Genomic DNA, 5,163 nt, shown 5'->3' on the forward strand with positions numbered 1-5,163 from the left:
AAAAAAAAAAAAAGATTATTCACTACTTAATAACCAAGATTAAGTGAAAAAAAGCAAGATACAGGAAAGCATGTACAATATGATACCACTTATGTAAAAAATATATAGATATTAATAGGTGTAACAGTGAACAATGCTGGGTGCATTTCAAAATCTTTTAGCAATACACATTGTCATTTATGCACATTTAATAAAGAACATATAAAAGTAAAAACATATATAGATAGATAGATACACACACACATTAATATAATCCTACAATATCTCCAGAAAAATACACTAGGCATTGGTAACAGTTGCCTAGATGAACCAGCAACAAGAATAAGAGAAAACTTTTATTTTTCAAAGCATATCTTTCTGTACTTTTTGCATTTTTTACCATGTTCTTATATTACCCATTTGAAAATAAGACCTTTTTAAAATTAAGAAGTATCTTGTAAAAGTCACCAAAAGTCAAATATAAAAGTCACATTATAATTTATACATAATCTTGTGGCTCAATAGTTAAGTCATCAAAATTTACAACAGAAACTGGGTCCCTTGCCTTCCTTAAAAACAATTACATATTACAAAAAACTAAGTGTTTCAGCTACCTATCTGCAAGCAATCTCTTTGCCTAAAACATCAAAGTCTCCACAAGACAGCAAAAGGAATGCAGAAGGAAATGAAACCAATTCTAAGGCCCTGTTATTGGATTTGCCAAGGAAATAACTGAGGATGACAAAATATTTCTGCAGAAGAGAACAAACAAAAAAACAATGAATTTATATTTCATACTCATATTCTTTGGCTTTTAAATAAAAGCAGCCTTGAGGGAATTTATATCAAAGACTGAAAGAAAGAATGCAACAAACACATTATCTTTACTCCTAGACATTCTAAAATAACGCCAGCCCAAAATACACTGAAAACCCTCCCCATAACAATAATGGAGGGGTATAGGTTATAAAGAAAAACACATTAGGCTTTTTCTACAATAAGACAGGCTACTACACTATTAAAACAAAACCAAAAATAATTGTTCATATTTTGCCTTGGGCAAGAGCAAGCAAGAAACGGTTTGTGAATCAACCTTGCTATTCATACCAAAGATGTTCTGTACCTCAAAACATTCTATATTCCCCCCAATAATCCACAATAACATAACATTTTAAAGTTACTCATGTTTAACGTTTATTATCTCTTGGGGGAAATGAGCTGCAAACATTTTATACTTCTTATACTTTCCTATTATTTGTTCCAAATTTACCTCTTTCATATACCACAAAATTAGATACCCTAGTTTTATTAAGAAAAAGTCTAGACATAGATCTGCAATCCTCTTTTACTCATGTCTTAATCACAGTCCTTGATCAAATTCACTATGCTTTCAGACTGAACTCTACTAAATCTTTTAGTCTGTTCTTCATATGGAAATTGCTTTATTGCTTTGATCATTTCAGTTAACCCTTTCTGAATCTTCCTATTCCAAACAGATGTTTTTTGAAATACAGTAACCAGAGTGCAGAAGCATCATTTTACAGAACTCACATTTTCTGTTTGGTTGATAATACTATCCTCGGAAGTACAAATTATGTCAGATGATTCATTTATTCCCCCTTCACTCTTCATATAACTATTAAATGACTATAGTAGGCTTACCTATTTGACATGCTATGTTCAAGAACCTATATGATGAGTTCCAGACCCACTACCTTATAAGTACAGTTTAGATTGTTTTTAAGTAGTTAAACCCACTTACCCAAACACAAAGCTTCACGAGTTAATTCCACAACTGACCTCCATCAACTTGAAATTTTATTACCTACAAGTATTTTGTATCATCTATAAATCTGATTTTTTATTTCTCTATTTTTTTTTAAATGTTAAAATAAAACTGCATCCCCAAGCACCCACTCCTGGAAGGTCCCACTATTTAAATTTCTATATATTGGCAGAGCCCGTGCCTCAGTCAGCCGGGTACCAGCCACATACAATGAGGGTGGCGGGTTCAAACCTGGCACAGGCCAGCAAATGACAACTGCAACAAAAAAACAGCCAGGCGTTGTGGCGGGCACCTGTAATCCCAGTTACTTGGGAGGCCGAGGCAAGAGAACTGCTTAAGCCTGGGAGTTGGAGGTTGCTGTGAGTTGTGATGCCACAGCACTTTACCAGGGGGACAGCTTAAAACTGTCACACACACACAAAAAAAAAACACAAAACTTCTACATGTTGGCCAGCAAGGTGGCTCACACCTGTAATCCTAGCATACTGGGAGGCTGAGGCAGGTAGACTACCTGAGGTCAAGAGTCTGAGACCAGCCTGGCCAGAGTCAGACCTCATCTCTAAAAATAGCCAGGCATTGGCTCGGCGCCTATAGCTCAACCAGCTAAGGCGCCAGCCACGTACACCTAAGGTGGCGGGTTCGAATCCCCAGCCCGGACCCGCCAAACAACAATGACGGCTGCAACCAAAAAATAGCCGGGCGTTGTGGCGGGCGCCTGTGGTCCCAGCTACTTGGGAGGCAGAGGCAAGAGACTCGCTTGAGCCCAGGAGTTGGAGGTTGCTGTGAGCTGTAATGCCACGGCACTCTACCCAGGGGGACAGCTTGAGGCTCTGTCTCAAAAAAAAAAAAAAAAAAAAATAGCCAGGCATTTTGGTTGGCACCTGTAGTCCCAGCACTTGGTAGACTGAGGCAAGAGAATCACTGGAGCCCAAGGGTTTGAGTTTGAGGTTGCTGTGAGCTGTGATGCCACTGTGAGCTGTGATGCCACAGTACTCTACTAAGGGCAATAAAATGAGACTCTGTCTCAAAAAAAAAAAATTTCTACATGTAAAAAGTAAGCAAATAGTCTTAACCTTTGATTCTTTCTCTAAGCCATTTCCTTACTGGATAATGGTAATCTCATGTCATATATAAATTACTTTTTTCTTCAACTGTTCTTGCAATGGAATGCTAAGGTCCTTTCAACCATAAAGAAGGAATACCTCTACTGGTTACCTTTATCCACATACTTACTTTATCCTGACATCTGATAGCACTTGGTGGCCTCTTCCTCCCATAGGTTAGACTTAACTTAAATTCAATAATGTTATTCTTTTATTAAAGAATATCTGAACTTGCCTGATACAATAATGAAGCAAACTAATTTATAGCTCCAAGGGTCCCTTTCACTATAGTGAATGTTCGTGATGATAATTACATATTCACATTTTGGTCCATCAATGTACTACTTAACTCTTCAGAGCCTTAACAATTCTAATAACACATTCTACAAATTTTACCTGAGCCCAATTCTCTGATTAGGTTTGGTTTCCTTTGATCTGCTTTAAACAACCAGACATTATGTGTCACCCAGTGGGATGCAATAGGAAATAGATAAAACCATTAATGAAGTATTCTTGCTACAAAGATTGAGCCTAAATCCAATCAGGAAGGAAATACAGATACAAAAATATATGCTAAGTGACATCGTAGAGATGCAGTCAATAAAACCCAGGAAGAAAACTTTTCAAGGAAAAAAACCCTGCAAGTAAATTAGAAAAAAGGAGGAAGTTTAAGTCTACATATTAGAAGAGCAGATTACATATTATATTATTCCATTTACGTGAAATGTCCAGAATAGAGACAGAAAGTAGAGGAATTGTTGCCAGGGGCTGGGAGGAGAATGAAATGGGGAGTAACCGCTAATAGGTATAGGGTTTCTTTTTGATATGATGAAAATATGTTGGAATTAGATAGTGCTGATATTTGCACAATTTTGTGAATATACTAAAAAGCTCTGGGCTCGGTGCCTGTAGCTCAGTGGCTAGGGCGCCAGCCACATATACTGAGGCTGGCAGGTTCAAACCGGCCTGGACCAGATGAACAATGACAATGACAACTACAACAAAAACAAAAACAAAAATTGCCATGTGTTGTGGAGGGTGCCTGTATTCCCAGCTACTTAGGGGGTTGAGCCAAGAAAATCGCTTAAGCCCAAGAGTTTGAGGTTGCCGTGAGCTATGACACCATAGTACACTACCCAGGGCAACATAGTGAGACTCTGTCTCAAAAAAAAAAATTAAATAAAAAGCTCTTAAGTGTATACTGGAGAAGGGTAAATTTGACAGTATGTGAACTATGTAGTTCAATCTTAAAAATGGAAGAACTTAAATACATAAACCAAATGCAACACATGGTCCTTGTTTGGTTCTTAATTCAAACAAAACAACTTTAAAAAGTACATTTATGAAAAAAAAAAAGTACATTTAAGAGCTAGGTGCAGTGGCTCACACCTATATAATCCTAGCACTTTGGGGGGCCGAGGCAGTGGATCCCATGAACTCAAGAGCCTGAGCAGGCTCGAGACCCCATCTCTATTAAATTAGAAAAACTAGCCAAGCATTGTGGTGCATGTCTGCAGTTCCAGATACTTAGGAGCCTGAGGCAGGAGGATCACTTGAGCCCAGGAGTTTGAGGCTGCTATGAGCTATGAGCCTTGGCACTCAAGCCTGGGCAACAAAGTGAGACTCTGTCTCAAAAAAAAGAAAAAAAAAATTATGGCTGGGCAGGGTGGTGCATGTCTATAGTTCCAGCTACTTGAAAGGCTGAGGCAGGAGGATTGGCTGAACTTAAGAATTCAGCCTGTACAACACATTGAGACCTCATCTCTAAGAAAAAAGTAATAACAGACTCGGTGCCCGTAGCCACAGTGGTTATGGCGCCGCCACATGCACCAAGGCTGGCAATTTCGAACCAGGCCGGGTCAGCTAAACAAAAATGACAACTGCAACAAAAAAATTGCCGGGCATTGTGGTGGGAGCCTATAGTCCCAACTACTTGGGAGGCTGAGGCAAGAGAATCACTTAAGCCCAAGAGTTTGAGGTTGCTGTGAGCTGTGTTGCCGGTGAGACATAATGAGACTCTATTTAAAAAAAAAAAGTAGTAATAAAATTTCTAAAATTAAAAAAATACATTTATGAGACAACAGAGAAATCTGAACAGATTGTGATCTGAGTAGATTCTGTGATTATGTCATAATATTAAAGAATTAGTATCAATATTTTTAGGTATGGTAACAGTATAATCAGGGTTTTTAAAAAGGATACAATGGCTCGGCGCCTATAGCTCAACCGGCTAAGGCGCCAGCCACGTACACCTAAGGTGGCGGGTTCAAATCCCCAGCCCGGACCCGCCAAACA

At 38.4% G+C, this 5,163-nt stretch overlaps 1 protein-coding gene across 2 annotated transcripts in view; it reads right to left on the bottom strand.

Moving 5' to 3' along the window:
* The window catches only part of BCL2L13 (BCL2 like 13), a 104,896-nt gene that overhangs the window by 27,895 nt on the left and 71,838 nt on the right, over window positions 1–5,163 (bottom strand). The window lies entirely within an intron of this gene.

Source organism: Otolemur garnettii, unplaced genomic scaffold, assembly GCF_000181295.1.
Source record: "Otolemur garnettii isolate 467f Iridium unplaced genomic scaffold, OtoGar3 scaffold00092, whole genome shotgun sequence".
In the NCBI taxonomy this organism is placed as follows: Eukaryota; Metazoa; Chordata; class Mammalia; order Primates; family Galagidae; genus Otolemur; species Otolemur garnettii.